This window comes from Macrotis lagotis, chromosome 7 (assembly GCF_037893015.1).
Source record: "Macrotis lagotis isolate mMagLag1 chromosome 7, bilby.v1.9.chrom.fasta, whole genome shotgun sequence".
In the NCBI taxonomy this organism is placed as follows: Eukaryota; Metazoa; Chordata; class Mammalia; order Peramelemorphia; family Peramelidae; genus Macrotis; species Macrotis lagotis.
Window position 1 is genome coordinate 103,077 of NC_133664.1, and position 25,605 is coordinate 128,681.

Here is a 25,605-nt window from a genome sequence, read left to right on the forward strand (position 1 = left end):
GAGAAACATCAAGAGATGGGCAGGATCTTCTGGTTCTGTCTTGCCCCTGAGTAGAGCAGCTCAGAGACTGCAAGGAAATTGAGCAGGCATATTCTAAGGGGAGTGTGGCTGTGGGTCTCCAAGACCTCCCACTCTCAACCTCAGAAAGGGCCCATCAGCTAGTAGTCCTGTTTTGTCTCCTAAAATGAGAAGGTTGAATTAGTTAGTCACCTCTAAAGCCCTGCTGGAGGCAGAAGCTTATCACCCCTTGACCCAGACAGGCTTATCTAGCTCTCAATGGTCTGAACTGACATTTTGGAGGTGAGGATAACTAGGGTTAGGGCCAGAATTGCTTCTAAGCTTTCAAGCATGAATGAGCTGCTTGTGGGGATCACACAGTGGAATAGCCAAACAATGACTGCATGCCAACCCCCTGGCAAGATGCTGGAGATACAAAGTCAGTCAAAGTCCATCCTATGTGCCAGATCCTGAGATGAGGGGTGGGAAGACAATCAAAAGTAGAAAGGAAAAAGAAGAGGGGAAAAAATCAGTCAATACATTGAAAAGCTCTGAAAATTTTGGACAGCTTCACACTCACGAACCTCCCACTTCTGGATCTTCTACAGGGAAACCCGTGAAGAAACCAGTCAGAGAAACCAGACTACATTCAAAACCAGCCCAGGCTTTGTGCTACATGCAAGGACAGTATGTAGAACAGAGACTGAATCACCCTCAGCCCTGCTTCTGAGATCCTGGGTTCCACCCAGGATCTCTCTCTTCCCAGCTTTCCCCTAGAGGGAAGAAATCACATCTTAGGTGAAGACCAGCTAATGAGGAACAGAACAGAAGAGCACAGAGATAACAGCAGATAACTGTAGAGAGCACGTCAGGGAGACAGAAGAGCAGAGAACTGCAGAGGTCAGTAGAGAACTGAGCTGAGGACTTCCAGCCAAGATGGCAGAGAGAAGACAAGCACAGCTTTAAAGTCTCCTGATCTTTCCCCATCTACAAAATGAAATAAACCTCTTAACAGAAATCCGATCCACAAAACCCAGAAAGAAAAGCCAGGAGAAAGAACATCTACCTCAGGATTTGTTTTCCGCTGTCTTGGGAAAGTCCTGGGCACAGAGGGTGGATCAGCCTCGGATCAGCCTGATTAGCTGTGGGATTGAAGCCCCAGGAGCCTGAGGGTCTGAGAGCCAGACCTGCTTGATCAGTGGGGCTAGAGCTTGGTCGACCATGGGGGCTTGGATCAACTATGGAGCAGAGGCATTGGAGTTGGTGTTGACTCTCTGGGGCTTGCCAATAGGGCTGGGGGTATAGTTCCATGCAGGAGAGCTATGGACATTATACCTGGACTCCTCTGGTCTGAGGAACTCCGAGTCCACACCTTCATTGCAACTGAGGCCTCTTCCCTGAACAAACACAATTACAGACTACTTCTGCCCCAAGCACAGGTGTGTGAGCAGAAGAACCAGCCCAGCTGACAACAGGGAGAGGGATGACCTCACCCCAGGGTAAAGCCTACCATTGATTGAAGGCAAAAGTATTTAACAGCTTCAATCACTCCCTCCAGGCTAAGGGAGAAGGCCTCAATCAAGGTCACAGACACTCCAGAGAAAGCAATCAGCACCTCCCACTGGCCAGCCAGAGAAATTGCACTCAGTGAGCAAATCCTCTAGCACCCCTACTGGCCAGATGGAGACATTGCACTTAGTGAGTAAAGCTTCTAGGGATCCCAATACCAAATCTCTGTGAACCAGCCCCTCCCTAACTCAAGGTCTTAGCAAAATGAAGAAAAGTCAGTGGAAAGGTGTGTCCATAGAAAAATTCTTGGAAGGAAAAGACCCTAACTCAGAGAGACCTAGAACCTCTGAAGAGAATATGATCTCCAACACAAAAAGACTTCCATGAAGAAAATAAAGAAGGAGTTTAAAAATCAATTGGAAAATCTGGGAGAGTCAATTAACACCTTGCAACAAGAAAACAAATCATTGGAAAATACAATTGGACAAATACAAAATGAGAATAATTCTCTCAGATCCTCAAATGGGCAAATGCAAAAAGAAAATAATTCTCTCAAAACCTCAATTGGTCAAATGGAAAGCTCTTTCAAAAATAGAATTGACCAACTGGAAAAGGAGTTGCAAAAGGTAAATGAAGAAAACTCCTCTCTAAAAAAAAAAAAGGAATGGAGTCTGTGGAAACTAATGATGTCATGAGACAGCAAGAGACTGTTAAACAAAACCAAAAGATACAAAAAATAGAAGAAAATGTAAAATACCCCATCAGCAAAACCACTGACCTCAAGAATAGATCGAGGAGGGGCAACTTGAGAATTATTGGACTTCCTGAAAAACATTGAAGAGAAAAAAAAGCCTGGACTTAATATTACAGGATCTAGTGATGGAAAATTGCCCTGATTTCATGGAACTAGAGGGCAAAGTAGTTATTGAAAGAATACATCGATCCCCTCCAGAAAGAAATCCTCAAATGAAAGCACCAAGGAATGGTGTGGCCAAATTCCAGAACTATCAGATAAAAGAGAAAATCCAGCAAGCATCCAGAAAGAAACAATTTAAATAATAAGGAGGATTACACAGGACCTGGCTGCATCAATGTTAAGGGATGGAAGGGCCTGGAACAAGATATTCTAAAGAGCAAGGGAGCTTGGAATGAAGCCAAGAATCCACCATCCCACACAGCTGAGCCTTCTTTTTTTGGGGGGGGAAGATGGTCATTTAACAAAATGGAAGAATTCCAAAAATTCCTGATGAAAAGACCAGAGCTAAATAGAAAATTTGGACATCAAACAGGAGGTTCAAGAGATACATGAAAAAGTAAAAAAAAAGTGGGGGATAAAGAAAAAAAACTGCTGTCCAATAAGTTGAAACTGGCCATATCCCAGCATGGGAAAAAGATTCTCATAATTCTTGAGAATTGTAACTGTAACAGAGAGAATATACCTAGCCAGAAGTGATGGACACTCACGACTTATCCATGAGACTGCTATCCAAAGGGATGAAACTGGCTATAACCCTACTTGAGAGAAAGACTCTAATAGCTCTCAAGAACTGTAACTATTAGATATACTGTATTTAGTTAGAAGTGATGCATACTCAGAATTTTCTATGACTCAGAATGATTTAAAAACGCCTCCTCTTTAAAAAGGGGGACAGGAAGGAGATGGGAGGAGGGAGAGGATTGAATGGGGGTAAATCTCATTACATTAAGAGGTACAAAATAACCTATGGTAATAGAAGGGAAGAAAGGAAGAGATGAGAAACACCTGAATCTTCTTCTCATCAGACTTGGCTTAAAGTCAACTTACACACATATTCAGTTAACTTAAAAAACATCTTACCTTTCAAGTATTAAAAGGGGAAAAGGGGAGGGGGTGGAGAAAGGGAGGGGGGAGAAAAAAAGGGGAACTAATGGAAGTGAAGGGAAAAGGAAAAAAAGGGAAAGGGGAAAGAAAGGGGAGGGGTGGATATAGGAGGGCAAACACACTGAAGGGGTTTGCCAGAAACAAAATACTGGGGAATATGGATAAAGGGGAGGGGAAGGGGAAGGGGAAGGGGAAGGGGAAAATTACAAACAGAAGGAAGATAGCATGGAGGGCAATAAAGAGTTAGTAATTATAACTTTGAATGTGAATGGGATGAACTCCTCCTTCAAAAGTAAGTGAATAGCAGAGTGGATTAAAAACCAGAAACCTACAATATGATGCTTACAAGAAACTCCTTTAAAGCAAATAGATACATATAGAGTAAAGGTAAAAGTTTGGAGCAAAATATATTTTGCTTCAGCTGAAGTGAAAAAATTGAGGGTAGCAATCCTTATCTCAGACAAAGCAGCTGCAAAAATAGATCATGTTTAAAGAGATAAGGAAGGAAACTATATCCTACTAAAAGGTATTATAGACAATGAAGTGATTTCAATATTGAATACACACACACACACACACACACACACACACACACACACACAATGGGATAGCATCCAAATTCTTAGAGGAGAAGCTGAAAGAACTACAAGAAGACATACCTCCCGCTCTCAGATCTAGATAAATTGAATCATAAAATAAACAAGAAAGAAGTTAAGAAGGTAAATAAATTGTTAGAAAACCTAGGTATGACAGACTTATGGAGGAAATTGAATGGGAATAAAAAAGAATGTACTTTTTTCTCTGTAGTACATGGCACTTATGCAAAAATTGACCATGTACTAGGGCATAAAAACCTAATGATCAACTGCAGAAAGGCAGAAATAGTGAATACATCTTTCTCAGATCACAATGCAATAAAAGTCATATGCAATATTGGGCCAGGGAGATATAGACTCAGAACTAATTGGAAACTGAATAATCTCATTTTAAAAATGAGTGGATTAAATAACAAATTATAGAAAGAATTAATTATTTTATCCTAGATAATGACAATAATGAAACAACATACCAAATCCTATGGGATTCACTCAAAGCAGCTGTCAGGGGATATATTATATCTTTAAATGCTTACATGAATAAATTAGAGAAAGAGGAAATCAATGAACTAAATATAAAACTAAAACATTAAGAAAGAACAAATTAAAAATCCCTAATTAAATACCAAATTAGAAATTCTAAAGATTAAAGGAGAAATTAATAAAAGCAAAAGCAAAAAAAACTTGAATAAATAAAACCAAACATTGGTGTTATGAAAAACCAATAAAATTGATAAACCTCTGGTCAATTTGATTATAAAAACTAAAGAAGAAAACCAAATTGCTAGTATCATAAATGAAAAATCCTATCTCCCTGATGAATATAGATGCAAAGAGCTTAAATAAAATCTTATCAAAAAGATTACAACAAGTTATCACTAGGATAATAAAATTTGACCAAGTAGGATTCATCCCAGGAATGCAGGGGTGGTTCAATATTAGGAAAACTGTTAGTATAATCAATTATATCAACAACAAACCTATCAGAAATTATATGAACATATTAAAAGATAATGAAAAAGCTTTTGACAAAATACAGCACCCATTCCTACTAAAAACACTAGAGAGTGTAGGAAAAAAAGAACTGTTCCTTAGAATAATAAGCAGTATCTATCTGAAACCATCCAATGGGGAGAGGCTAGAGGCATTCCCAATTCCCAAGATCAGGGGTGAAACAAGGATGCCCATTATCACCACTACTATTCAATATCATATTAGAAATGTTAGCTTCAGCAATTAGAGAGGAAAAAAGAATTGAAGGAATTAGAATTGGTAAGGAAGAAACAAAACTCTCACTCTTTGCAGATGACATGATGGTCTACCTAGAGAATCCCAAGAAGTCATCCAAAAAACTACTGGAAACAATTAGCAATTTTAGCAAAGTTGCAGGATATAAAATAAACCCTCATAAATCCTCAACTTTTCTATATATGACTATCAAGATACAGCAGGAAGAGCTAGAAAGAGAAATCCCATTCAAAGTAACTTCAGACATTATAAAATACCTGAGAGTCTATTTACCAAGGCAGACTCAGAAACTTTTTTGAAAACAGTTATAAAACACTTCTCACACAAATTAAATCAGATTTAAATAACTTGGCAAATATCAACTGCTCATGGATAGGTGCAGCTAATATAATAAAAATGTCAATTCTACCAAAACTAAACTACCTGTTTAGTGCCCTACCAATTAAAATTCCAAAAACTTACCTTAATGAGTTAGAAAAAGTCGGAAGTAAATTCATATGGAGAAATAAAAAGTCAAGAATTTCCAGGGATTTAATGAAAAAAAGTGCAAAACAACAGAGCTTAGCCCTACCTGATCTAAAATAATATTATAAAGCATCAGAAATCAAAACTGTCTGGCATTGGCTAAGAAATAGAGTGGTGAACCAATGGAATAGACTAGGTGCAATAGCAGAAAATGATTATAGTAATCTGCTGTTTGATAAACCCAAAGAGTCCAGCTATTGGGATAAAAACTCTTTTGCATAAAAACTGCTGGTAAAATTGGAAGTTAGTATGGAAGAAACTTAGATTAGACCAACACCTCATACCCTATACCAAGATAAGATCCAAATGGATATAAGATTTAGACATAAAAAACAATACTATAAGCAAATTAGATCAAGGATTAGTTTACCTGTCATATCTATGGAAAGGGAAGCAGTTTATGACTAAGATGGAGAACATCACTAAAAACAAACTAGATAATTTTGATTACATTAAATTAAAAAGCTTTTGCAAAGACAAAACCACTGTAACCAAGATCAAAAGAAATGTAGTAAACTGGGAAACAATCTTTACAACTAATGTTTCTGACAAAGGACTCATTTCTAAAATATACAAAGGACTGAGTCATATTTTTTTTAAATAAAAGCCATTCCCCAATTGACAAATGGTCAAAGGATATGCAGACAATTTACAAATGAGATCAAAGCAATCCATAGTCATATGAAAAAATGCTCTAAATCATTACTTATTAGAGAAATCCAAATTGAAGCTTCTCTGAGTTACTACCTCACACCTTTCAGACTGGCCAATATAACCAGAAAGGATAATGATCATTGTTGGAAGGGTTGTGGGAAATCTGGAGCACTATTACATTATTGGTGGAGCTGTGAACTAATAATCCTTTCTGGAGAGAAATTTGGAACTATATCCAAAGGGCAACAAAAATGTGAATACCCTTTGATCCAGTAATACCACTACTGGGTCTATACCCTGAAGAGATGATGAAAAAGGGTAAAAACATCACTTGTACAAAAATATTCATAGAACCCTGTTTGTGGTGGCATTAGAAATTAAGTAAATGTCCTTCAATTGGGGAATGGCTTAGCAAACTGTGGTATATGTACATCATGGAACACTATTGTTCTATTAGAAACCAGGAGGTATGGGAATTCAGGGAAACCTGGAGGGATTTGCATGAACTGATGCTGAGTGAGATGAGCAGAACCAGAAAAACACTGTATACCTTAACAGCAACATGAGGGCAATGATCAACCTTGATGGACTCGCTCATTCCATCATTTCAATATAGTCAGGGACAATTTGGGGCTTTCTAATGGAAAATACCATCTGTATCCAGAGAAACAACAAGGACTATTACCTTAAATTTAGGGAAAAAACCGATATTGTCTGATCTTGCTATCTCTTATACTTTGTTTCTTTCTTAAGGATATGATTTCTCTCTCATCACACTCAATTTGGATCAATGTATCCCATGGAAACAACGTAAAGACTGACAAACTGCCTTCTGAGGGGGTGGGGGAAGGGAAGTAAGATTAGGGGAAAAATTGTAAAACTCAAAATAAATAAAATCTTTAATAAAGAGAACTGAGCTGGTCTCCCATGTCCAAGAAACAAGGTACTGTGGATTTTCCTTCCTGGTCTCTGGAGGACCAGTAGCCACAAGAAGCTCCCCTTGTGCCCAGATAGGTGGCTCATGTGATAGCAACAGATGGAGACTTCACTAAGCTGAACCAATTGTCAGTGTCCTCCATATTTAATTTTGCCAAAGATCCTTCTGCTGCTCTGCTTAAGGAGATCTTAACTGTTACCTGCCCTGGGAGGGTCTGATATCCCAATCTAGATCCTAATGATTTTTGTCCTTCATTCTTGAAGAAGATCATGATATCAGGGAAGTTTGAAGGAAACACTTTGAATCAGACTCATCCTAAAATAGAGGTTGCTGCACCAACCTAGAGGAGATGTGATGAAATCTGAGGAAAAGGTGGGTGTTTTGTGAGTAGAGAGGAAGGTTCAGACTTGATAGATGTAGTGAAGATAGTAAAATTGAGGTTTGACAATTGATTGTGTTTCGGAGAAGAGAGAGAGACAGAGAGACAGACAGAGACACAGAGAGACAGAGATATATAGAGAGAAGGAACAGTTCAGGATAATGACAATACTATGGAGCTAAGATGATGATACCATATATAGAAAGGGAAGCTGGTAAGACACAGACAATGTACAATGAAAAATTAGAAGTTCAGGATTAGACATGTTGAATTCAAGTTGTCTTTGAGACATTGTTGGAATTAGAAGTGAAACACGAGATTTTGAGGTTGGCTGGAGAGATTCATGAGACATCTGCATAGAAATGACCATTACATCAAGCCAGGAGAAAAAGTGGAGAGGGAGAAGAGCAGAAAGCCCAGCATAGCACCTTAGAAAACAACCACAACTTAGACTTGGGTCATAGTGGATGGGTCAGAAAAGTGTGGTGAGACAGTTAGGAGGCAAAGCAGCAAAGAAAACACTAGAGGTGTGAGGATCAAGTAGAGAGGGAGGTCAATACTGTCAAATGAAGCAGCTAGGTCAATAAGAATTAGGACTGAGAAAGTAAGATCAGATTTGGTTCATTAATGGGACATCTAGGTTGCCCAGTGGATAATCAAACACTGTTCCAGAAATCAAGAGGGCCTGAGTTGAAAACTGGCCTCAGACAATAAATACATGTATGACCCTGGGCAAGTCACCCAACTCTGATTGCCTTCAAAAGAATTCATTAATAACTTTGGAGAGAGCAGTTTCAGAAGACTGGAGATCAATTAGCAGAGGATAGTGAAATGACTGGCAGAGAAAAACAAAAAATTCAGAATTTTCAATGACCAGTTAAGAAAAGGAGGTAAGAATGAGTGATCACTTAAGAAACAACAAAAGTCTAGTCAAAGATGGTGAGACTATAATGGATCAGTTGAAAGGGAAAATTGGAAAATTTTAGAGACATTAGAGATAATTGAGGGTGTAAAAAGTTGGAATTGGCAGGAGGAACTGGGATCAAATATTTATATTCACAGAATAACAAGGCCTTGACAAGGACAAGTGCTACTCCTTGAAGAAAAGAAGCCACCAGAAGATTACAAGAATTGTTTTGAAATGAATACAATGGAAACTGTTAGTCTGTCGATAAACATTTATTAAATGCCTATAAAATTGCTAGTCTTTGTGCTTAAAGCCAATATAAAAAAACACAGTCTCTGCCCTCAAGGAGCTCACAGTCTAAAGAGCTGGGGAGAAGGGGTGAAGAAGAAGGAAACAATAAACTAAGAAATGTATACAAACTGTAAGATGGATAAATAAGATACTAATAAAAGAGGGAAGTTTCCAGAATGAAGGAGGATTGGGAAAGGCTTCCTTTAGCAGGTAGGATTTTAGTTGGGATTTTTCAGAAAAGATAAAGACAAAGATGATGAAGGAAAGGAGTCCAGCCATGGAGGACAGTCAGGGAGGATCCCCTGAGCTGAGAGATAAGAGTCTTTTCCCAGAAACAGCAAGGAGCTCAGTTGTCATCAGATCAATGAATAGGGGACAGGAAGTAAAGTTTAAGAAAACTTGAATAGTAGGTGATGTTGAGGTTGTTAAGAGCTTTGATGAAAGAGGATTTCCTATTTGATCCTGGAGGTGATAGGGAGTCACTGGAGTTTATTGAGTAGGGGAGTGACCTGGTCAGAACTGCAATCTAGGCAAATCACTTTGTTTGGAAGCTCCCCATTGGAATGGGGAGAGTTTTGAGGCAGACCACCCCACCAGAAGGTGATTAGAATAATCCAAAGGGAGCTATGGTATAATAGAGAAAAGGTGGTGTATTCAGAAGATGTTGCCAAGATGAAATACATAAGTCTTGGCAACTGATTGATGTGAAACAGGATACTCACAATTCCCTGTATGGATCCTTGATACATGTACCCACCATGAATGACTATAAACCAAATTCATCCATTTTTTTAAAAATATGTTTGGTATCAGCATTCTACACCAAAATAACAAGAATCATCCTCAGGGATAGCTTTGTACAACAATTAATATAGAGTCTAATAACAATAATGACCATCAATAATAACTAACATGAAATCTCCTTGTAACTCATTCTCAAATTCTGTTTAATCAGTATATTTCATCTAAAATTTGAAAATATTAAGCTTTGGTCTTCATTTAAACTCCACAATTCCTTCTCTAAATATGAATTTTTTTCTATCCCAAGTCCCCTTAAATTGTCTTTGATTATTGTACTGCTGAAATGAACAAGTCCATCTTAGTTGATCATTGCTCCATGTTATTATAAGTGTGTATAAAGTTCCTCTGGTTCTACTCACTTCACTCAGCATCAATTCATGCAAGTCTTTCCAGGCTTTTCTGAAATATCATCCTTCATTTTCTTATAGAACAATAGTGTTCCATCACAAACATCCACCACAATTTGTTCAGTCAGTGGGCATCCCCTCAATTTCCAATTCTTTGCCATTACAAAAAGAGCTGCTATGAATATTTTTGTACATGTGAGACTTTTACTCTTTTTCATGATCTCTTCAGTTTACAGGCCCAGTAGTGGTATTCTAGATCAAAAGGTATCTACAGTTTTATTGCCCTTTTGGCCTAATTCCAAATTGCTCTCCAGAAATGTTGGACCAGTTCACAACTCCACCAATAATTGCATCAGTATCGCAGTTTTCCCACATCCCCTCTAACATTGACCAGTTTCCTTTCTAGTCATATTGGCCAATCTGATATTCCTAGATAATTCTTCTAAAATCTGTCAATACCAATACTGAATACAATTTGGTACAACCTCCAAAATTTGGTTTTTCAGTAACTAATATATATATATATATATATGTATATGTATATATATATATACATATATATATATATATATATATATATATATATATATATATATATATATATAGTGAAAATTTGCTCGAACATTATGGTTCTGTTCCCATTAACAACAGGGCCAGAAGAAAAACATCAAATTAGGAATCCACAATTCACATGAAATTTCAAAGAATGTCAGTTTGTTTGGTTTTTTAAATAAAAAAATCATTTTCTGTTTCTATCTTCACCTAAACTTATACCTGACATGGAGAGTGCTATCAATAGACTGAAGGAAGGATCATAAAAAAAAAAAATTCATGAGGACCTGACTTGGAGAATGAGGCCTTCTGTTTCTTAAAATATTGTACAATTGGAAAATGATTTCACTTTCTTTAGAGTTATTGCAATCTTATATGTGTATTTCTTAATCCAATTTTGAGAATTTATTATAAAAACATACTTAAAGTTGAATTTCTCATTAGAAACATTTGGAAGTGGACCAAATACGTATGTAAATATCCTAGCTCTTAGAGAAAACATTCTAATCCTGATGCTTTCTCAAATTTTACTACTGGTCATTTCCTTCTTCAATTCACTTTACAGATGAGGAAACTGAGGCAAAAAGGATTAAATGGCTTGCCCAGAATAAGGAATTGGTTTGTTTGGTTTTTTTGCCTGGATATGAATGGCATTGTCCATAGTAGTCTCCCAGGTTGCCCTAGCTCTCTGAACTGCTGAGAAGAGCTCCCTACATCACAGGTGATCAACTCACACTGTTGTGAACAATGTTCTCTTGGTTCTGCTCCCTTCAGAGACTTACTCTTCCTGTTGAACGCCATAAATCTTGCTTTGATTAACCAACTTCTTGTCCAGTTCCCTGGTTGTTCCTTCCATCTCTCACACTCTCACAAAGTCTTCATGGAATTTCCTTTAGATCGCTTGTGCCTGTCCTGATGAGGAAGTTCCACATCACCTTCTCTCTTCCTTGTCGAGAGATCCTGCTATCTCTCTGCTAGAACACTTCATTTCTTGGATTCTATAAGGAGAAGCATTTCAGGGTCCACTTGGAAAAAGAAAAAACTGTTCTCAGTGGCCTTTTCATGTCTATGCTTCTAAGTGTGGTCTCTGACACTCATAAAGGGAAAATCTTTTCTCTTAAACTTCAGTTTTTCTCCTGTAAACCCTCTCCCAAGTCCCAATAATTAAGGTTAGCCCAGAGCTAGCTCTCAGCATTTTGCATTTACTTCTCTGTGTTTTTTCCATCCTGGGTAGAATCTAGGGCAGGGCCCTAGGGCTGTCCCATGCATACTCCTAGGTAAACAGTAGCAAAAAAACTGGATTAAGAATTAGAAATGTGAGTTCTCATATTCCCTTCAACACCTCTCAACCTTATGACTATAGGTTAGGTCACTTAGGATAAGAGATCCCTTAGCCTTTCTAAACCTCAGTTTTTTTCCTCTGTAAATTGGGGACAATAGTACAGCCTTACATGGTTGATGTGAAGTTCAAATAAGATGATGCCTGTAAAGCTTGACAACCCTGAGAGACAATGGAAATGCTTCCTGGTATTAGTTGTTTTCTGTTAATTGAGAACATTCCTATGTCTCTCTTCTCTTTGCATCTCTAGCCCCTGCCAACTGCCTGCTCAGAATTGGTAGTTGCTAATAGCCTGGTCCCTTCCATGGAAGAGAAAATGTCCCAGGTCTAGGATCTGGGCCACTGGTCTCAGGCAGGCTAAGACCTTGCCTTGTCCAGGTGGGACACCAGGGAGGTCACAAGGATGAAGAGAAGAAGGCTGAAGGTCCCAGAGAGGCAATGGCTGCAAATGGTGAAAGTAGTTGTAAGAGAAAAGGGAGCTGAGACCTGTTCTCCTGGCATGGGATAGTGAAGAAAAAGACCACATGCTTAAGCAATGAGGGTGGCAGGAGCTCAGAGGCAGTTCTGGAGTGAGGCACTGGGAGCTCTGAGGGGCTGGGCCACTGACCCCACCAGCACCAAGACTCCCTGGCCTAGAAGAAGGGCTCTTATATCCTACTCCCTTTACCACCCACTTCAACCACACTTAAACTAGGATCGAATGTTTGCAGAGCATACTCCCCCCCCCCCATCTACCATGAACAGACATCCCCATTTCACAGATAAGGAACTTGAGGGCCAGGGAGAGACAGTACCTCACTAGGGCTTATAAGGCCAGAAACTGGACCCCAGGCTGCTCCTGACTTTGGCTCTGACTCATTCCAAGCAGAGGCCTCTCACCTGGAGCTGGGAGGGAGACATCTTGCAGGAGGTCTCCCCATGAGCCAAGCCCTGTTGTTCCTATGGGGTTGGAGCAGGATGATGATGCACCTGGGTAGGAAGATGAAGCCCAGCAGAGCGGCATTGGAGGCCAGGATGCTGAAGGCATGGCCCTGGCTGTGGATCTGGGCAGGCAAGGAAGCCAAACGCTCACACATACAGCCATGCTGAGCATGAGAAAGTGGGCTTCACAAAAGCCACCTGGAAGCTGGTGTGTCAGAAGGTCCAAAAAAAAAAAGCCTGCCAAAGCCAGGACACCCAGGGTGCCCCAGAAGCCAGGAAGGGAGGCCTCATGACTCTCGGGGGAAACTGTGTTGGGAGCCAATGATGTGCTACTGCTCTGGCTTTGGGGGGCAACCCCTAACTAGACAACACACATGCACACCTGGGCCACAAGGGGCCCCACCACCATGGCCCGAGGCAGGCCAGGCCCCAGGGGGCCATCTGGTCCAACTGCTCAGAAGGCCAGAAGAACAGCAGCCATCCTGGCTAACACGCAGGAGACTGCCAAGGTGAAGGTCAGGCTGAGGGCCACCTGGCAGAGTCGGCAGTTGAAGTGACCTCGGCGACTGATGAAGAGAAGGGAGCTGAGACTGCAGAGGAGCAAGGAGGTGAGCAGGAGGGTGCTGAGGCCTGGGCTGTTGGCCCACACAAGGAGAGTATGGTGGTGGCACACAAAGATCACCAGGACCACTGCTGTGGCCAAAGACACTGAGACCCCCAGAGAGGCCAGAACAGCCCCGAGGGGTTTCTCAAATCAGAGGAAGACATCAGGCTGCAGTTCACAGTGATCCCTTGATGGGCTGGGCCACAAGACATCTTCAGGATACTTCTTGCACTCTGGAGCATCTGCTGAAAAGAAGGGGCCATGGTGGAGGAGGGGGCAAGTAGCAGGCTTGGCCTTGGTCTTAGGGTAGCAGCCTGATCCCTGGGTCTCCAGAGGGTTACAGAGGAGGGTGGGTGCCACCTAGAGTTCCATTTAGGTTACCTCAATGGGGTTTTTTCAGGAGTCATGACTGGCACATGGCCCATGCCTTTCCAAAGAAGCCTCTGCTTCATATCTGGAGGATAACCAGAGAAGGGAGCAAGATTTTGCCAACTCGGGCCTGGACTAAAATTCTCTTTCCCTCTAAATTTTGCTGGGATAGATACATGATTTTTTCGGTCTCAAGTGCTTCTGTGCAGCAACCTTTTAACAGAGTTTATATACACTTGTTTGACTCCTTCCCACAAGATGCTAGTTCCTCAAAAGAGCATCAAAAAAAAAAGCAATTGTGAGGAAACCCAGTTGCTCAGTTTGAGAGCAGAGAATTTCTATAGATACCAGAAATACACAAATGAATGAGATAGCTCAGCCAAGAGAGAGGCCCCCATCTGTCCTAAAGGAAAGTTTTTTAATTTCTAAGGAGGCAAGCAGGGAATACCCTACACTTCTATGATACTAGGTCTGTGACTCTCCACAGGATTCTCTAAGAACACAGATGTTCTGAAAGAGGGAATGAATAATGTCTCTCTTCTTCAAAGCTCACACGCCACCTTGTGCCTTAGCAACAGCTCACAAATTACCTCAGTCTTGAAATTCAGGTTATATTAAATTTAAAGATATCTCAGTGGAAAAAATAATTGTGGTAAAGAATTTTACTTTTAAGATAAAAAGGGAGGGTGATCAGCTAGATGGCAGCATGGATAGAGCATTAGCCCTGCAGTCAGGATGTCCTGAGCTCAAATACAGCCTCAGACACTAATTACCTAGCTATATGACCTTGGGCACGTCACTTAACCACAATGCCTTGCAAAAATCAAATAGACAGATAGATAGATAGAGATAGATAAAGATATAAATAGATAGAGGTAGAGATGATAGAGATAGAGATGATAGAGATAGAGATAGAGATAGAGATAGAGATAGAGATAGAGATAGAGATAGAGATAGAGATAGAGATAGAGATAGAGATAGAGATAGAGATAGAGATAGAGATAGAGATGATAGAGATATAGGGAACTGGCTGAAATTACATAAAAATCATTCCCTGGTTGATCAAGGGCAGCGAATAAGCAGCTTTTGGGGGAAGAATTCTATGCTATCAATGCCATGTGAGAAAGAGTATTGTAAGTTACTTGTAATTCAAATTCAAAAAAACAACAAAAAAACAAATTCTGAGGTTCTGTCTCCTACCTATTAGATTGGTAAAATTGACAAAAACAGAAAATGACAAATGTTGGAGGGGCTGTGGAAAAACTGGTATGTGATGCACTGTTGGTGGAGCCATGAACTGCTCCAGTCATTCTAGAAAGTAATTTGTCCTAAAACATATTACATTGTGCAATATCTTTTGACACATGGCCATCCATATATCAGATATATACCCCAAAAGTCACCAAAGTCATCAAAAAGTCATCAAAAAGCACCTCTTCCCCATAGTTATTCCGGAATCTCACTCTCCTCAGGTAATACAGGAGCTAGGGGTAGAAATTTGGGGATAGCAGCATAGGCCATAGGGAACACAACTCTTTTTCAGTCCCATCACTCTTCTGCTGCAGAGTTTTCTAGGAGTCCCTTGGCTCACAAGTAGCAACATTCATCACCATGCCCAAGTGTTTCCTTATCATTCATGAAAGGAATGACACAGCTAAGGCAACAGTGGAAAAAGACCTAAGCTGAAGGCTAAGATAGAAGATGTGACAGGAATTCCCACTCGTGCTCTGACACTGTATGTGACCAATTTCAAGTTACTTCCCCTTCCCCAAGTTTCAGGCTCCCCATTCATAAATAGTTGTAATTCTTCTTACATACCCTATTGCCATGAGGACAATAAAAAAGGAGACCATAGTTATTTGAAAAGTGAGGAAGGGGGGACTGCCCATAGTTTGGAGGTCTTAAAACTCCAAATAAAGTCTTTCTATAAAGGGACTTTCTTGAGATTTTATCATCCCAAAGTGCCTTGTAATATCGGGTCACCTCAAAAGAAAGGAAGTAAAGAGAAGGGTTAGGAGTCATCTAGCCTTCTGGGATTCATGACAGAGTCCAACTCCTTTAAAGGGAGAATATTTCAAGATTTAGGGAAGAATGAGGACTTGTCTGAGATCCCATAGGGAATAGGGAGCAGAGCTACAGCAGAGACAGGATTTAAGCCAGTCTCCTCTGACTCCATATTTAGGATTCTGCTCCTAGATTGAAGATGTGCTTCCTGCAATATGGAGAGAGGGACCAACCTGTTATGCCTGCCCTTCCCTCAGGGCTAAGTGACTTCTGCCCAGCAGAGGCTAGGTATCCCCTGTCAGAGAATTTTAAAGGAAGCATGTATTAGCCTGACATTCACTATGGAAAATTTTAGGTCAGACAATGGATCAGGACTTTTCAAATCTGGTGAGCAGTCCATGTGGACTGGTACTAGAGATATATGGGAGCTAAGGCTGCTAGAAAGTCAAAGACATTGCTCAGGATTTGGGGGAGCTTCAAAGCTCAGGTGTCATTTTCCTCCCAGCTACTCATAAAAGGTGAGGGAGTCTGAAGAGACACACTCACAGATGAGGATTTCTTTTTCTGTAATTCCATCTTGGGGGGCGGAGAGAAAGCTAGCTGCTAAGGAGGTCCTTGGTCATGGATATTGTGAGGAAAGGCCTAGGATCAAAACAAGTTGGCAGTTTCTTTTGACTTAGAGTCATAGAGAATTGCCAGAGCCACAGAGATATGTGACTGAGTTGGAATATGGACTCACATATTACTGACATGGGGGTCAGCCCTCTAGCCACTAATCTGTGCTGAAACTCCTCTCTGAAACTTGGATGGGAGTGTCTAGCTTTAAATGAAAACTTGAAATATGGCAATGACAGGTTCCTATCCAGGGATGGAGGCTTATCAATTCATTCCAAGAAGTTGGAAGCTCTAATAGCATTGGAGTAAGAAGAAAGAAGGATGAAAGGTGGAAAGTGACAGGGAGTCACTCCAGATGGGGAAGACTCCCCCCAGCATATTAAGTGCTGGGCACTAAAGTATGATCAATGTCCATGCTTGAGAGTGATAGAGAAATTCTTCATAACAAAGATGAAATTTTAAAGTATGTCTTCCCCACATTTTTTTTGAGAGCCAGTTTTTTTATTTGTTTTTTGCAAGGTTAAGTGACTTACCCAAGGTCACACAGCTAGATAATTATTAAGCGTCTGAAGTTCAGGTCCTCCTGACTCCAGAGCCAGTGCTCTATCCATTGTACCATGTAGCTGCCTCTGGAGCAAGTTTTTAATTATTTCCAAGCACATCACTGGATGGAAGGCTATGAAAATTCAAGTTCAGGGAAATTTTGTCATGGAAACTCCCTTTGCTAATGCCTATCTAAATCTCCTTCATAATTTGTATATCAAGGAGCATGGTCCTGAACTCAGCTCCCTGAGAAAAAATCTTTAAGACTGTATTAAGGGGGGTGAGGATGTTTGTCCTTTGTTCTCAAAGAAGACCATGACACCAGGGAAGTTATGCCATGACATGCGTGTGAGTTGGATTGGAGTGAGAGGGTACTGTGTTAAGTTATTAGCCTCACTTTCTCCTTTGGAACCATCTGGGACCTGAGAACAGATATGGGTCAGGATAACTGGAGATGACCCCAGATGCAAGGTTATTGGGGTTAAGTGATTTATCCAAGGGCATATAGCTAGTAAGTATCAAATATCTGAGACTAGATTTGAACTCAGGTCCTCCTAGGCGGGGACATTCTGCTTGGACCAAGTTAGACAAGTCCCTGAACCCCAAGACAACTAAGACTATATGTAAGAGGGAGGTGAATCCCTGAATCTCTCACACTCAAAGACAATAATCTAAGAGCAAATTAAAAGGGTCAGAAGGAGAATTGTTCAAGAGTTCTTAATTAGGTGATTTTCCCAAAGAACAAGAAAGATTAATAGCCAAGGATCTTTCGATACAGGCAGATAGGAGCATCTCTGAAGAGGTTTTAGCCTGGTTTCAGAGCCTGGGACCAGTGCCAAGCTGTTTGGCTAATGTAAGTGATTGAAGAGAGAAGAGGGTTAGAAAAACCTAACAGACCAACTCTTTCTATCACTCCCTTTTTCTCTTTCTCTTCCATCCCTTGCTCTTCTCTCCACCTCCTCTCCCAATCTTTTTTTTAGTACAAGGCTAGTGCTTAAGCTCCTCCATGGGATGATCTGCAAGGCTGTAGCTTCTTTTGGGGATATGTGCAACTCAGCTATGTTTAATGCTGAAAACCTATCAATGTCAAAGCAGTTCCAGGTAGAAGTTTACTCTGAGACTTCACTAAGATACAAGTCCATTCTGCTGTGTGATCATCTTTGAATGACTGACAGATGAGGCAAGAATGGAAAAGAAGTGAGAAGAGAACAAGAATCAGGTAGAGAAAAGGAAGGGAAGGAGTAGAGGGAGAAGGACATGAAAGAGGAAGACTGAGAGGGGAAAAGAAGGAAGGCCAGAGTAAGTATGTCTGTTAGTTGATTTTTGTACCATATAGAAAGAGAGGCAGCCCTCTTTGCCCGTGGCATCCTGAGTTTCAAGCATTTTGGACTAATTCCTGCCTCTAGATCTCAAACCACCAAAGCATCAGCCAGCATGCCCTATCTAAGGGAAAGCAACCCACTGAGCTCTCTACTCACATACCCAATCACTTTATCCTTTGAGGTTGATTTGTGAAACCATCCAATGGACCAGCACCTCTCCTTCATTGACATTTAGTCTGTTTGACTCTTTCCAGGACCCTAGTACTTGTCAAATGTGAATTTGGATCTGGAACCAAGTTTCCCTTCTCCGTCACCAGTCCACATTACCCTATTACTGTACCACATTAGGGGACTGACGAGAATGAAAGGAAATGGTAAAGGAACCTGGAGGGAAGAAGCTAGAAAAAGCCTAAGGTTCTGGGGAAAGGATTCCTGGGGAGGTGGAGTTTATTTCAGAGGCCTCTTACCTGCCAGGGCTGAAAATGGGGTATGTCTGCACACTGGCCATCCACCAAGGGCCCAGTCCCAGCCTCACAGGTGGCCATGTCATGCAATGCATGGGCCACATTGCTCACTGTATTGACCACAGCATCAGTCACACTCAGATCACTCATGTCCATATAGGAGAGGTCCTGACCCTGAAGAGTCTCTTCTCCAGTGCAAAGGGGTGTGCCCCTTCCAAAGTGGGGTTCAGTCTCTGCTCTTCCTTCTGCCTCTCCCCCTAACTGTCCTCCAGGTTCTCCTCTTCCTACCATCGGAACCCAAGCAGGAGAGGATGAGTTGGGGAACCAGCGATAGTGGAATGTCTCCTCCCAGAAGGGCACCAGAAACTTGTCCTCTGGGCTGCGGGTTGGGTGCAGATGCCCAAGGAAGTCAGCAAAGCCAAGGATGCCCCCACGATGGGAAGAGAAGGCAAGTGCCCCATTCAGGGTCTGACCCACAGACAAGGTATCCAGCAGCACTGGGTCCCAGACTTCACTGCTAATCCAGAGACGGCCCTGGCTGACTCCCTGGCGGTACAGCTCAGTTGCCAACAGCAGTAGCTACTGGGCACCAGAGAAAACTAAGAGGACACAGGGCTGGGCCATGGTCAGGGTGCTAGCCGCCTGATGCAGCTTCTCTGGACTCCCAGAACTGGGAAGTTCAGCGACCACATACACACACAGGCCAGCCGCCTCCAACTCAAGTCACAAAGCTTGCGCTCCACGCTGCCCATACTCATCATCTTGGGCCACAAGCCCCACTGCATAACAGGCCAGGTGGACTGACAGGCGTGCCATCCCATGAGCCCAAGCATTGTCAGGGGCCAGAGTGCAAAGGAAGGAGGGGAAGAGCTTCTTGTCACTGAGGACTGACACAGTGGAACCATAGCTCACCTGGGAACAAGAGGAAAGGTTCCATATCAAGATTGATACCCCAGCTCCAGACCCCCCCTGAGCCCCTGCTGCCTCTGGCCTTCAAGTAATCTCCCAGTTGCCCTAAAAAATGTTTCATTAGCACTGAAGTGAGGTTGAGCTGGGGGAAATGGGGGAGTAGAATACTTAGAAGCTCCACAAGTCCAATTTCTTCTTTTTTACAGATGTGCAAACTGAGAACCAGAAACCTGTAAGTGTCGTCCAAGACTTCTCCTGGAAATGGAGTGAGGATCCTCATGGTACTCTTGCCATGGCTTCTCCATTTCTTTAGGGCCTGCACCTTCTCACAAAGTGACTTGCAGAGAAGAGATTGGGATGACCCAGATGATGACTGTGGTTGCTGTGTGTAGGGGCATGGGTTTCAGGTTCCCTCTCTAGACCACCCTTCCATGCCATAGTAGACCAATTTGTCTATGAAAGCTTCAAGTTTCCTAATGACCTTATGTAATGTTTGAGGCCTGGAACTGAGTTCACTAATTCCCTCTCTGCCTGCTAAGGGCAGCTAGATGGTTTAGAGGATAGAATTCTAAGACCTGGAAACAGAAAGACTATCTTCCTGAGGTCAAATCTGGCCTGACATTTACTTGCTGTATAACGCTAAGCAAGTCACTGTTTGCCTCATCTGCCAAATATGCTGGCAAACCCACTCCCAGTATCTATGCCAAGAAAATTTCAAAAGGGGTCACAAAGAGTCATACATGCCTGAAATTCCTGGACAACAACCACCCTGCCTAAGGCCATTTTCCGATTCCTACTCTTCTCTGTTCTGGACTAGAGTGGAGGCGCAACTGAAGGACCATAAGGCATCAGCCCAGAGCCTAGAATAGTGCTTCCTTCCTAATCCTCTTTCTGAGGTGTGATACAAGAAGGTGTGAGGCTGGTCACTCACCAGGCATGACTTTTAGGTCTGGCTTGGAATTGATGTCTACTGGGCTCTCTTTCAATTCTCCAGTGCTGTCACTTTTTCTATCAGGGAACAAATGCTTAGTAACAAGCAGACAAAGACCCAACCCCCAGTCCTTGATCTCCAGGAGCCCCCATTCTAATTGCTCTCCCTCTCTTGGAGAGCCCAGGATTCATCCCACCAGTTTCTCTGGCTCCCCCATCTGATGGTGGATGCCCTTTCACCTGTCAGTCAATTAAAACCCCCAGTGTGGGTGGATTGGGCTTTCTGATGGATCCCTCTCAAACCTGACTTTCAATTTTCTTGGCTAAGTAAAACTTTGTTTTTCCTTAACTCACATCAATCAACCCACATTGATTAAATGTCCAATAGGTGCCAGGCACTTTACATTCTTGTTGACTAATAAACTTCACCATATTAGCTATGGCCCAGTCTACCAAGATCAATTAGAATCCTATCAGGTCTCTTTCCTTGCTTGAGGAATTTGGGGGGGGAGGGATGTGAGAAGAGGTTTTAGAAATCATCTAGTTAAACTTGAAAGGGTAGATTTGTTTTGCTTTTTTACAGATTTTACAGATGAGAAAACTGAAGTTCAGACAAATAAAATAGTGAGTTCAGCTACTCTTTTTTGGAATCACAGGAGGCAAAAAAGGAAGTAAGATGTGAAGTCTGAAAAGAGTAGGAAATTTTAGAAATGGGCATCATCAGTCTTTTTTTTTAGGTTTTTGCAAGGCAAATGGGGTTAAGTGGCTTGCCCAAGGCCACACAGCTAGGTAATTATTAAGTGTCTGAGGTCAGATTTGAACTCAAGTACTCCTGACTCCAGGGCTGGTGCTCTATTCACTGCGCCACCTAGCCACCCACATCATCGGTTTCTAAGGAGTACCTTTGAAAGGAGAGGAGGTTTGAGGAAGAACTTAGTGATGGGCAGTCAGAGAATGAGGTGGGCACTTACCTGGGGAATCCTGTAGAGACCCAGCCATGTGGCCATGGGGATGGACAGTGCAGACTGATCCTCTCCAAGAATGGCAGCCGGGGGAGGCTTCAGGCATAGCACAACTATAGTTAGGGATGAGGTAGCCCTGACCAGTCAACAAGGCCATTGTTGCCCACAAAGCACCTGACTCAGAGCTCCAAGAGTCCCAGATGGCAAAGCCCAGAGTGAAGTTAGGAAGAAGATGAGGGTTAATGTTGATTTCTTCAATGGTGAAGACAAAACTCTGGACCATTCGGTAATGAGTGGAGGAGAACCTAGGTTAGACAGATTTCAACCATATGGACAGGGTAATCTCTCCCATATCACAGAAAACCCAAAGTGGAATGGATAGTAGGCACCTCATCCAACACCAATTAGACTTTGAGGCAGTGCCTAGGGGCACTACAATACCCTTGACAGAAGGCCATCTATCCTCTGACTCCTGTGGAATTGTCCCATTTATTAAACATCTCCCATGCACTAGGTTCTATGCTAAACATTGGGGATATGGAGACAAACTATCCTTCCTACCTCCCCACTTTATATTCTATCTGTAAGCAGCCAAACATTCAAAGCAAACACAAGGGAATGATTGTGGAGAGATCCAATCAGCAAGGCTCTCATGGAGAAAGTGCTATTTGAGTTGGGCTTGGGGGGACCTAAGGCATTCCAAGAGGCAGAAGGGAAGAAAAAGTACATTCTAGGCAGGGGAGAAAGTCAAGGCCAAGGCAACTAGATGGAAGAAGGTATGAAGGGCAGGACTAGAGGCAGACTGTAAAAGGTCTGTCATGCTAAAGGGCTTTGGGTTTGATCTCAGAGAACTAGGAAGTCATTTGAGCAACGGAGTGGCATTGTCAGACTTGCCATTGGTGGGGCTCTTAGACTGGAGAGTAGAAGAGGTTAGAGTCAGGCTATGGAAACAGTGCAGTGAGTACCAAAATTAAGATGTCTGTGTGGGGGTGGTGGGGGTGGTGGTGGTGATGATGATGATGATAGAATGTGATGGGGTGGGATGAGAAGAAAGTTCCAGATGGAAATAATAATGTATGAATATAATCTAGAAGATTCCAAGATCATAAATTTAGGATTAGAAGGAATTTCCAAGGAAATATAATCCAACCCATCCCTACATTTTCCTCCCCTCCTCACCATTTTCCAACAAGAAAACTAGTATTTTTCCAATAAGGAACTTGAACCCCTGGGAAGTTATGATTGCCAAAAGGCAAACACTTAGCAAATTTCTGGATTTGAATTTAAATCATCTGAATCAAGAGCCAATACCCTTCCTACTAAAATATACTGCCTCCCCTTGAAACATGTTCAATGATTGCCTGGAAGATAATTGTGAGAGGAAAAAAGAGTCCAATATGACACTAAAGTTGCCCATTTGTTTTACTGAAAGGATAATAGGACCACCATAGAAAGAAGAAAGTTCAGAGAATATGGGGTGCATTTTGCAGAAAAGATGATAAATTTTGCTTTGAGAGAGTTGCCTGTAGGATACCTAGGTTGATATGTCTCAAAGGCAATTGGTAATACAGTCCTGGAGCTCAGGGGACCAGTTCACTGATGGAGAAATAGATCTGCGAGTCATCTTCACAAATATATTCAATGAACCCATGGAAGTAATGAGATCACAGAAATGGCAGAAAGAAAAGAGGACCCTGGAAAAGGCCATGGCATTTTGTGATCATGACATGGATTATGATCCAGTAAATAAAGCTGAGAAAAAGTAGACAGAGATGGCAGAACCACAGTGAACTGCTGTAATATCATCTCAGAGAGAGTAGTCAAAAGGAGAACAAATGATATAGAGGTCATCAGGATGACAGCTGAGAAAAGATTTGGCCACTCCTAACCCTAACCCTTAGGGAGAGCAATTCCATTTGAGAGATACCATCAGATAGCAGAATCAAAGGGGTCAGGAACTGAGTGAGAGAAGAAGGAAGGAATGTGTCTACATTGAGGTTTTGAGGAACCAAACTGTGAAAAGGATAATCAAAGGAGAGAAAGAAAAGGCAAGTGAAGTTTTTTCTGGGGAGTGCAATCCTTTCATATCATCTGAAAAAAGATTGCCTGCTTAGAGAGGATCACAGGAGACTGACTGAAGCGCTTTAGCAGTCTCAGATTGGGTCACTTCCAGGACACTATGGAAATGTGAGCCTAGAAGGAACAAAGTCAGGTTACTCCGGAAATAGACTGAGGCTGCCATACAACAAAACTGGAATTTGAGGAGAGATTGGTGGCATGGTTCAGTGTGGTAACACTGTGTGCCAATGAGGAATAAAGAAGGCAAATAAAGGAAAGATGTATCCCTAGACCTGTTTGGCTGCTATCTAAGCATGGATGAGGGATTACTGAGTCTGCAGACATTAGGGAATGGCAGGAGAGAGGGACATGCCACCAAATATGAGACCCTGCAGGACATTTTAACCATTTGCTCACACCCAAGAGTTGCTTTGGGGGTGGCCTGGGGCAGCTTTCCTTTATTTGCCTTAAAGCCATGACCAGGGCACTGATGTTTAGAGTGTACAAACACAACTCCTGCAAGACTAGAGTTGGTTTTATTCACCCTTTCTCCCTCCCTCATGATCAAATGCCTGCTGATGTTTACCTCTGACTTATTGGTGTATTTCATCTCCAGGGTTAGGCTCCCAAATACCTAGCTAAAGACCTGGAAATAATGAACTCTCAGATTGGAAGTAGGGAAATGTAAAAAATAAATCCATTTAGTTTGGGGTTAGAGGCAATCTCATTGAGTCATGCTAGGAGTTGACCAAATATAGGGAACATATAGAAGGACATGGCCAAGAGAACCAATGACTCATTTTGAGGGATGGAGAATTGGGATTGGAAAAAAAAAGGATCATTGTAAAGTGGCCTAGAACTAGTCTGAAATTTGGGTTATTTGACCAATTTCAACCCTGACCTTTGTGTTTCAGTCAGCTCCCTTCTCTTTCCTGGATCTTAACTAACTCCTCTTTAAAAATGATACTACTTGAGTTCTATGATCCTTACCAATCTACAAACCTTAGCTCTGAAACCAAGAGACTCTTTGAAGATACATAGTTGGGAATACAAGAACATTGCCATTAGCACTCAGTCTCTTATGTGTCTGGCACTCCCATCTCTCCTTGTTTCTTTGTCCTGTCTTGGCTTACCTCTCTGGCTTTGACTGGGTACCCAGAATCCCTTGGGGAAGAAATTGGTGAGGATGGCTACAAACAGCAAAGATACCTCCCAGGATAAGGTCCCCTAATCTCTGAAAGTCCGGCTTCTCTCTATTGAGGCCATGGCTCAGATGAAGGCTGGCATTGGTAGAGGGAAACAGCAGGAGTAGAAGCAACAACCCAGGGCCAAGGAGTAGTGGCATTGTTGGCCCCAGTGGGCCTGGCAAGGTCTTTATGTCCCTCCCTAGCCTGCTCCACTGAGCCTGCAGAACAAGCAGCCTCAGGGGGACAGCTGAACCCTTAGGCTCTCCCTGGCTGTATGTGCTCAACTTCTGGGAAGTCAACTTCTGTGGCAAGGGACCTGGTGCCCTACTTCAGTGCAGACACAAGTGGCTCAGAGATTTGGGAATTTGCCAATTGATCCACCTGTCTTCTCCCAGCCTCTTGAGGGGAGAAGTACCAGGGGTTTTTGAAAACCCCAGAGTGTCAGATAAGCCAAAAAGGGCCTCCTTGGCTCTTACTGCCAATCTAGCTTCCAGCTGATACCCAACTTCCCCTGGGAAACACCACCATTACTCATAGAAATTTGAGCTGGAGCAAGAAGTCATAAGTCCCTCAAAATACAGTTGAGGAAAATGAGACTCCAAAAGAGAACTAATCATGACCCTACTCAAGGTCAGGAAAATCATAAAGTGCAAGACATGGACTTCAAAGCACCATTACTCTATTTTAAAGATTCCTAAGATACAGAATAGGAGAAAACACTGGAATCCCTTCATTTCACAGATAAGACTCAAGGAGAGATTACCCAGGCCATGT

At 42.0% G+C, this 25,605-nt stretch overlaps 1 pseudogene; it reads right to left on the bottom strand.

Moving 5' to 3' along the window:
• Window positions 1-12,746: 12,746 nt before the first annotated feature.
• Window positions 12,747-21,929, bottom strand: LOC141493585 (vomeronasal type-2 receptor 1-like; annotated as a pseudogene).
• Window positions 21,930-25,605: the final 3,676 nt, after the last annotated feature.